The sequence below is a fragment of the Populus euphratica genome, unplaced genomic scaffold (assembly GCF_000495115.2).
Source record: "Populus euphratica unplaced genomic scaffold, PopEup_1.0 scaffold306.1, whole genome shotgun sequence".
Lineage (NCBI taxonomy): Eukaryota > Viridiplantae > Streptophyta > Magnoliopsida > Malpighiales > Salicaceae > Populus > Populus euphratica.
The window spans coordinates 49,134-60,044 of record NW_011500191.1 but is presented as its reverse complement, the minus strand read 5'-3'; the positions used below and the strand labels follow the sequence as shown (position 1 = coordinate 60,044).

The window sequence follows — 10,911 nt, the reverse complement described above, 5'->3', positions numbered from 1 at the left end:
AAAGTGGGTATGGAAGTAATAATTGAGAGCAATGAGAATTTGGTGGGTAATTTTACTTTGAATATCCATTCACTTCACAACTGCCCTATATATAATATTAAAAATACTATTTGAAAATATTAGGTAATAACATTTTCAATTAGAATTTTGGTTTGATGAATTTATTTGGCATAGTGTTATATTATAGTATTTGTTGTTTTTTTATATAGTTTTTTTATTTAAAAAATATTAAAATAATTTTTTTAATTATTTTAAATATTAGCACATCAAAATAATAGTCTAGAATCACAAAAAAATTAATTAAAAATTAAAAAATTAAATCTTTTTAGGACACTTTCAGAATAGAAAAATAAAAACAAAGACAAATGGTTTCAAAGTTTCACCCCATAGCTAATTTATAAATCAAGCACACAACAATATTTTATTTTAACGGGTTAAGATATGACACGTGGGAAAAATAATTTCAATGGTTCAGATGTGGTCGATAGCCTGAAGCTACTAGGCAGAAACCATATACTATTCCTCTGTGGACGTTACTGATAGTATGTGTAAAAAGAAAGATGCCTCAGCTTCCTAGTCATCTCAGCTTCCACGTGAAGTGCAAGTCTTTGTCACTGGAAATTATCAAGAGCATCAAGTCTTGGGCAACGTCATCAATAATAGCCGACACGTTTTCTCTTTCCTTTCTTTTCACTGTTGAGATTTAAAAATATTTTTAAAAAAGTTAATTTTTCTTAAATTAAATATATATTTTAAAATTATTTTTACATAAAAAGTATAACCTAATTACTTTTATGATAAATATTTTCTTCCACATCTACTTCTACAAGGAAACATTATAGTCAACTCGATCTTTTTATAATTTAGAAGTTAAATTTTTTTTTTGTTTAGTTGTTTTAATTAATATAAATGTTCATGTTAATTTGTGTGTACTTTAACTAATTTTATCTATCCTAAAATTAAAAACTATATAAACTTTTAGTGGTCCTAAAATTTATAAAATTCAAACAAGTAATTTCTAGAAAACAAACTTAAAATCTGAATAATTGAACTACATCTCCCAGGGTTTTACTTTATTTCCTTTTAATTGCATTTGTTATGTATGTTGTTTAAGCATAAATATAAATTCAGCACATATAGCAAGGAGGAAAATGTTAAGCAAATACAAACTCCAAATTTAAAATACTTATTTTTATTAAAATTTTTTAAAGAAATCTAAAATTATATATATATTGTTTTCAAGTATATGATCAAATCCTAAAGGCTTCTTTTTCATGCATATTTTCTAAAAGATAAAATAACATTTTTATTATGTTTTAAAAATACAAAATGTATATTATAATTAGTTTATAATTATCTATTAGGATTATACTAAAATACCAAAAATCTCACAACTATTAATTTGTATCCAGAGTATTATGATTTAGTTATAAACTCTAATATTTAGGATGTAAAACTATATTTTTGAAATATACCTTCAAGTACTAAAGACACAAAATAGAAAATAAATGTGATATTAAATTTGAGCTTTAGAATGATTAGAATTTAACCCAATAAGATAGAAACTTTCTCATAAAAAAAAATTATTTTAAACCTTAGATGAAACCAATTAATAAAAACATAACCTAGAAAATAATAAATAAACAATACAACATACCTTAGGTATGATGTCCTAAGAGTAACATGTCTTTTTTTTTGCACAAGTAGTCTCGTTAATCAAGCTCTCATAAACCATGTATTTTCTAGTGATCATAATACTAAGTGATGAGTTCTTCAAATAATAACTTTATGATTAAATCCTAAATCCCTTTAACTCTAAGTATTAGATTTATCATTTGATATCGTGCATGTCATGACCAAGTTGGCCAACCAATAGAATATTGAAGATGTAAGCTGGTTACCAGAGAAATCAACGATAGCAAGAGATTTAGAGGCGTTTACAAGAGAAAGAGATGGAGAACCGATAATTGAAAGGCCACAAGAACTTAACGACAATTCATGTAAGTGAGGGAGCCTGTTAGGCAATTGCAGCCAGTCAATCGTCTGACTAAGGTTAAGGCCACTCAGATCAAGATGAGTAACACGACCAGTTCAATTGTTGCATCCAACTCCTCTCCATTTGCAGCAATCCCTCTTCTCTTCCTCACTTCCCCAAGTTGAAAGAAGAACAAAGTCATCAATAAGGTCTTCTTTAAACTTGAGAAGGGCTTGTCTCTCCCTCTCTATGCACCCGAAAGTTGCCCCTTTCACTCCAGAAATGAACCCAGGAGCAAGTTTCATGAGCAATAGAAGCACAATAAGCACGTAAAGAAGATGAAACGACTTGTCGTGCTTTATCAGCAGCATGGTCACAAAAAAAGGATAATGTCGAAGTGGGTATGGAAGTAATAATTGAGAGCAATGAGAATTTGGTGGGTAATTTTACTTTGAATATCCATTCACTTCACAACTGCCCTATATATAATATTAAAAATACTATTTGAAAATATTAGGTAATAACATTTTCAATTAGAATTTTGGTTTGATGAATTTATTTGGCATAGTGTTATATTATAGTATTTGTTGTTTTTTTATATAGTTTTTTATTTAAAAAGTATTAAAATAATTTTTTTAATTTTTTTTAATATTAGCACATCAAAATATTTTAGAAAAACAAAAAAAATAATTAAAAATTAAAAAATTAAATCTTTTTAAGACACTTTCAGAATAGAAAAATAAAAACAAAGACAAATGGTTTCGAAGTTTCAACCCATAGCTAATTTATAAATCAACCACACAACAATATTTTATTTTAACGGGTTAAGATATGACACGTGGGAAAAATAATTTCAATGGTTCAGATGTGGTCGATAGCCTGAAGCTCATAGGCAGAAACCATTTGCTATTCCTCTGTGGACGTTACTGATAGTATGTGTAAAAAGAAAGATGCCTCAGCTTCCTAGTCATCTCAGCTTCCACGTGAAGTGCAAGTCTTTGTCACTGGAAATTATCAAGAGCATCAAGTCTTGGGCAACGTCATCAATAATAGCCGACACGTTTTCTCTTTCCTTTCTTTTCACTGTTGAGATTTAAAAATATTTTTAAAAAAATTAATTTTTCTTAAATTAAATATATATTTAAAAATTATTTTTATATGTTAATATCAAAAATATTTTAAAAAAAATATTTTAATATATTTTTAGATAAAAAGTATAACCTAGTTACTTTTATGATAAATATTTTCTTCCACAAGTCAAAATGACTTGTATTCTATAAAGAAACATTATAATATGAATGTTCATGTTAATTTGCATGTAATTTAACTAATCCTATCGATCCTAAAATTAAAGACTATATAAGTTTTTAGTGATATTAAAGTTTATGAAATTCAAACTAGTAACTTGTAGAAAACAAACTTACAGTCTGATTAATTGAACTACTTCTCATTGTTTCACTTTATTTCCTTTTAATTTTATTTTTTATGTTAAGCATAAATATAAATTCAGCACATACAGCAAGGAGGAAAATGTTAGGCAAATACAAACTTCAAATTTAAAATACTCATTTTTATTAAAAAAATTTAAAGAAATCTATATATATATATATATATATATATATATATATTGTTTTCAAGTATATGGTCAAATCCTAAAGGCTTCTTTTTCATGCATATTTTCTAAAAGATAAAATAATATTTTTAATTATGTTTTAAAAATACAAAATGTATATTATAAGTAGTTTATAATTATCTATTAGAATTATACTAAAATATCAAAAATCTCGCAACTATTAATTTGTATCTAGAGTATTATGATTTAGTTGTAGACTCTAATATTTAGGATGTAAAACTATATTTTTGAAATATACCTTCAAGTACTAAAGACACAAAATAGAAAATAAATGTGATATTAAATTTGAGCTTTAGAATGATTAGAATTTAACCCAATAAGATAGAAATTTCCTCATGAAAGAAAAATTGCTTTAAACCTTAGATGAAACCAATTGATAAAAACATAACCTAGAAAAATAATAAATAAACAATGTAAAATACCTTAGATATGATGTACTAGGAGTAACATGTCTTTCTTTTACACAAGTAGTCCCGTTAATCAAGCTCTCATAGACCATGTATTTTCTAGTAATCATAATATTAAGTGATGAGTCCTTCGAATAATAACTTTATGATTAAACCCTAAACCTCTTTAACTCTAAGTAGTAGATTCATCATTTGATATCGTGCATGTCACAATACACGAGTTTCTTTAGATAAAAGGGATTTTATGGTGGTTGTTTGAAGTTTTAATGTTGCATAAAAAACTAGATCTAAGCCAGCAAAGTCATAGCTAACTCAATTTGATTTCGGGTTTTTGGATATTTAGAGTTGATAGAATAGTTTTTAGATATTATAAAGGTGTTGGTTATGTGTTTTTTTAGTGTAAATGGCTAAAAAAATAGGTTTGGTGGAAAAAAAATGTTCTTGCCCTAGTTTTCTGATTACTATAATGGTGGTGGGAATCCAAGTTTGTAAGCACACATTGTCTGGCACGTTGCTTATTGTTGTTTTTTTTTCAAGAAATTAGGAATGACCTTTAAAAAATTAAAATAAATATAGGCTCATCAGCATTTTTGAACTCTTCATTACAACTAGCTTGGGTTGTTGGCCCTCCTTGTTTTTTAATTTTTTATTTTTTAAGTTGGATATAAATTTAAAAAGAATAACTTATTAAACCTGGTTGAGTTTATGATCGATTGACAGGTTTGATGAGTTAAGTTATAGTACTGAGACTATTATTTTTTTAAATATTGCCTTTTGTTTTACTGGTATCTATTTTAATAATTTTTTTAAAAAATAATTTTAAATTTATTTTTTAATTAATATCCTTCATATATGATTTTTTTTGCTTATTTAAATTTTTTTTAGAGATTATATTTTTGAAGATGTTGTGCGTATTTATTTTTTTTAAAAATTATTCTAATTAATCTATAAAGTTTTAATCTTTTGCACAAAAAAAATTTATTTCTCAAAATTAAAAATGTTTATTTTCGGTTAACATTTCTAATATGTGTAGCCTAACATAATATTTTTTACTTTTATTTTATTTAATCAACTTAATATATGTGTTTATTTTAAATACCATTTGATTTAATAAAAGAATATTTGTAATAAATAAATTCAGCAAATATAACTGTATAAATATATTGTCTTACATGATTAAATGTTTTGATTTGTATCTATTGCTTAATTTTTATACTTTTATTTTCTAGTATTAATAATATTTTATTATTATTTATTAACACATATAATTTTTAATTTATTTAATTCAATGTTTCATGAATAAATCTTTTAATTTACACTTAGAAACTTTTTGTATGCAAAGATACATCGAAAAACTGCATGTATAATTATTTCTTATCTAGTTTATAAATTATAAATGATTTGGTGGAACCAACCACAGCCCCATGATACAGCGCGGGACACTCTACATGTCTGCTAACATTATAGGCAAAAACCATCTACTGTCCCTCTAAATGTCTATGGACATTTACTTGTGCGTGCCCCTTACTTCCAAGTCGCCAGTGTGTTTAAGAAAAAGTCTTCCTGAACGGAAATGACTAAGAGCTTCAAGTCGTCTTGGTCAATGTCGTCAATAGCCCACACGTTGTCCCATTGCTTTATTTGATAGACATTCTCAGCCGCGTCAACTTATGGTCTTGGTGGAGACATTACAGCCATCTCTGTCTTGTTTTATTTCATTTTCTATGGAAGCTGCTTGGATTTTTCTTGTCCCCCTTCGTTAAATTCGTTTTAACTGCATTTATTATTTCCATCTGGGAAGCACTTTAAATTGCTAGTATAGTTGTATAGTTTAAAGGAAGCAATTTTCATCTGCCGCGCTATTTTTTTTTTTAATATTTAAAGCGGCAAACACGTTATACATCCTTTCAAATTAAAAAAATATCTAAAAGCCCATGCTTGGACCCGATATTACAGGCCCTCACACGGGCCTTTATTTTATTAGGTTATATGCTGGGCTTGGCTTACCAGCTCCAAAGCACCTAATCTTTTTGTTTTTTTTTTTTAAATAATATATTATTTATGTATATTTTTTAAATAAATTTTGAATTTATATTTTAATTAAATTATGATTATTTTTAAATGATATTGAAAGTGTTTAATTTTTAAAGAGGTAAGTATGATTTATATATAGCTTTTTCTTAATTTCATATAGATTAATTTTTTTTAATATCAATATTTTTATAAGATTTTATATATGAGTAGCCTTACATTGTTTTTTTTTTTAAATTATTATTCAATAAATTTTATGTGTGTTTATTTCTATTATAAATTTTATGTATTTTTCTATTACAAGTTTATTTTGATTAAGGAATTTATTAAATATAACTAGGTAAATCATGTTAAATTTTTTTATCTTTATTTTTTGTTTAGTTTTCTTAATTTTATTTTTTTATTGTTAATGATTTTTTTTCATTGCTTTACACAATGATTAATAGGTTGTTTAACTAAATACGTGGATAAGGTTTTTAATTTACATCTAGGATTTTGTTTTTGTAAACAAAAACATTGAAGAATTCTATATATTCATCTTTTTAATTATGTCTTGATGTTTATTTTTATGATTTTTTATTTTTTTTCCTTAGTCTTTTATAAAAGTTTCTTTATTTTTAGTTTAATTATTCAATCCAAATTTATAGTGTGTTTTTTTTAATTTTTGTTCTTTTGATTTTTATTATTTTATTAATATTTTTATTATTTTTTCAATATAACCCTCAAATTTAAAATTTATTGTTGTCTTTTTATTTATTTTTATTGAAGTTTTAACATTCATTACTTCTGGGAAAAGACTTTAAGTCATCAGCGTGTTTTAAAAACAGTCTTCCTGAATGGAAATTATCAAGAGCTTTAAGTCTTGGTCTAGCTGAATCAGTGCCCCTTTCTTTCGACATTTTCGTCAATGTCATCAAGAGCCCACACGATTTCCCATTCCTTTATTTGACAGACATTCTCTTCCGCGTCAACTTATGGTCTGGGTGGAGACATTATAGCCATATCTGTCCTTTTTTATTTCATTTTCTATGGAAGCTGATCTATTTCTTGGATTTTTCTTGTCCCACTTTGTTAATTTCTTTTTAATTGCATTTATTATTTCCATCTGCGAAACACTTTAAATTGCTAGTTTAGCCGTATAGTTTAAGCAGTACATATAGCTAGTAAGGAAGAAAACTTTTGAGTTTTTTGCTTCATATGAACGGGTTCGGATTGTTGGGGTTCTAACAGAAACTAGTTATCAGGTTGCGAACACATAGCAGAATCCATAGGTGGAAACTGTAACTATTCCCTACACGACTTTTTTAGCAGACTTCTCCTACCTGCGCAGAGTGAATCCATTTATCTAAATCTGTTTTCAACTCACCAGATACATCTTTCATTGGTTATCCTTTGGTATAATGCTCACCAGACACCAAATTCTTGACTCAGCAATAGGATGTGTACCTTTCCCTCAGCCTTAAACGGTCTCGGGCTGGAGCTTTCTTTGAGACGAGAAGGAATTAAAAAAAAAAGAATCCAAATAACTGTTAATGGCTGCACAAGTGATAGCCATATCTATGTCAAGAAGACCTCACTAGTTATTTTCAGTGATATAAATGTTTCTGGATCTATTCAAAACACTATCAAGTTTCAAGACAGAGAGTATGTACACCTACATGCTTGTAGCAAGAAAAAATGAATTAAGATTGAGAACCGGTTGATATAAACAACTCAAAACTCATTAAGCTCGCCTTTTACTCAAACGCCATGAATTAGGTTCGTGGTATCTATCGTAGAGAGGTTCAATGCGTTCTTGACGCTTTCGCTTGCTCATTTTTGTAGGATCTGATACTTTAAAGAACCTGGGAGCTAGTTCCACAAGCCATTTGGGATCTATAACCGTGACCTTGCGCATATACTCTTTTGTAGTCATTACAGCTCATGGTACATGACCCAGTCTGGTTCTCTGGAAAGGAGCACTGCTGGGGTGGATTTAAACTGGCTGGTTCTCAACCAAAGTCCGATAACCCTCCTGTGGGTCCTTTCTAGCTGCATGGAAAAAGAATCCAGCTGTAATCGCTTTCCTTATCTTGTATATCAGGACAAACACAACAGCAGATATGCAATGAACAGGCTTTTCATGCTAAAATGCATATCATAAGGATATTAATAGCACTCTACAATGCTCAACCACAAGCATATTAGCCAAGGCCAAATATCATTGTTCTTAATCATGCACAAGTGTCAGAAAACTCAATTTGCAAGCTTTGACCCTCGCATTCTCTCTTTTTTCTTCATTTTCTAGGTGCCCAAACGAGGGTAGTTTAGTAAAGAATTTTTGTTTTTTAGTTTTTGATTTTGTTCTACTGGGTCCTTTAGATCTTGAACTGTAAGGAAGAAAGTTTAGAATTTTTGAGATGGTTGTTTATGAATGGTTGTTCCTGGAAGTGTTAGTGTTATTGTTTGTTGTTTTTGGAATAAATTGTTGGTACTTGAATGGATCGCGGCTCTTAGAAGGACATACAAAATATTGTTTGTGGGTTTTTATTATTTAATGTGAATAGTCTTGGTTTTGTTTTTCTTCAATAGAAATAAAGCGTGTCTTAGATTAGGGAAGTTCAGTTCTGTTTATTTTACGTTAGTGATTAATGTTTGTGTATGAATTCAGAGTTGGACTTTTTCGGTTATCAAGTAGTGACAAAATATTTGCTGCTCTTGATGGGTTTCAAGGAATCCATTTGATGTTAGTTTCCACCAAGATCTCTGAGCCCATGAATCCTTTTGGTTTTTTCAAATTATTTTCTTGGGAGTTTTATTGGCTGGTAAAATGAGATGTTGTAACGTGTTTGCTGACCCTGGCATTAGTGGTTATTTTAGAGCAATTATGCTTTGGTGTCAAATGTACCCTGTTAGAGCATTACCTACTAATATCTGTGTTTGGAGTAGGTTATAGTTCAGTGAAAATGAGTATTCCATTGTATTTGTTGTCTTTTTTAAGTGGTTTTAATTCTGCTTTTTTTTTTTTATTAACGCAGATCATTGATGTTCTTCATCCTGGCTGAGCCAAGGTTTCTAAGGTATATCCTCAGTCTTGTGTTACTTCTCGAAATTTCGAAATTTTTTGTGCTTTATTTTTCTGAGCATTATCTGTTTCATCCATGGTTTTTGAAAAAAATATTTGCACATTATGAGGATTTGGAACGATTTGCCATTATTTTCATTATGGGGCTGTATTGGACAATTAACTGTGATATGGTTCTGAACTTCTGGTGTAGGAATAACACACCTTACACTTGTTCTGTTATGAAGGCAGAACTGAAGGAGAAGCTGGCAAATTTGTATGAGGTGAAGGACCCCAATACAATCCTAAGCAGCTTCGCGTAGCTTTCCCTCAGCCTCAAACGGTCTCGGACTGGAGCTTTCTTCGAGTCAAAAAAGGAAAAAAGGAGAAAAAACTCCAAGTGATTTTTCCAAATAACTAGTTACTTTCCACAATCAATCTTAAATTGATCCAAATAATTGTTAATGGCTGCACAAGTGATAGCCATATATGTAGCAAATTTGTCAACTTTTTTCTGATCACCACGACTTTATTATTGTAATAGGTAGTGGTTGGTTGGCATTTATTAGGCTGCACATGATTTACCGCTGAAGCTCTCATATTTCTCCTTATAAATGGAGACAAAGACAAGAGAGTTAGATATAAATAGTGTGTGCAAGTGTGCGCAGAGAAAGACAGTGCAACTGTGAGGATAAGTGCAAGTGAGTATAATTGTGAGAGTGAGAAAGTGCAGTTTTGAGAGAAACACTAAGTATAAGAGTGAAATATTGAGTTTGGTGAGATTATACTGGGTTGAGTTAAGTATTTGTATCATTTCTCCAATAATATACAATTTATTATCTTTATGGATATACTTAGTTTTGGGGAACCATATAAATCTATTTGTTTATGTTTTATTTATGTTTGTTTTTGGTCCAGGCGCAAGAATATATATTTATGTCAAGGGGTATAGATGTTTCCGGATCTTTTCAAAACATTGTAAGTTTCACGACAGAGTATGCACAACTGCATGTTTGTAGCAAGAAGAAATGAAATCTCCTGAGTCCAAATCCAATTCTTATCAGTCATATGGTCCAACGCCCATTCTTCTAACAGCCTCGATAAAATTTCTTTTTTTAGGGATAAGAGTCATTTTTTATACATTTTCTTTTTTTAAAAAGGAACTGATATCCAGATTTTAAAAAATCAAATATGGTTACATCTATTTTTAACAATTTGAATGAAATTTCCTTTTTTGAGCGGAGCGCGTGGTCACTCTGGCCACTTTTTGATGGTCTTCTAAGGTCTCAGCGAGTCTATCTTCTGTATTGATGCCATCCATGTAGTGCATCACATTTGTTTGGAGGCAAGGGTTAGAGTTTCTTGTAAATTATTCGCGAACTTTTTGCTACTTGTTCACAAATATTTGGCTAGAGATACAGAAGCAATGTTCTTTCCATCTATAACAATGCAGGAGCTGCTAGAGTTTGAATTCCATATCAGACCAGGGGAACTTAATCAGCAACTGTGTTTATGATGTTGATGATGCAGACAACACCTATATTTTATGGAGAAGTGTTAATATTTGGTGAATATAAGTCTTGCCATAAGATGTTGTTTGTTTGATGAAAAATAATTTTTTTTTAAAGTGAATTTCAAGAAAGTGAATTATTTTTTAATGTTTGGTAGTGTAATGGAAAATAAATTGGAAAACATTTTTCAGTCTTTTTAAAAAATAAATTTTAAAGAAAATAATTTTTTAAAAAGTAAATTACAAGAAAGTATTTTCTGATATTTGGTAGTGTTATGGAAAATCAACTGGAAAACATTTTCCAGTGTTTGG

The 10,911-nt window shown here is 29.0% G+C and overlaps 1 protein-coding gene across 1 annotated transcript in view; it reads right to left on the bottom strand.

Annotated features, from left to right (window-relative positions):
- Nucleotides 1-10,911, bottom strand: part of LOC105111718 (receptor-like protein 12) — a gene marked incomplete at its 3' end in the record, with an annotated part of 28,811 nt that overhangs the window by 1,349 nt on the left and 16,551 nt on the right. The window lies entirely within an intron of this gene.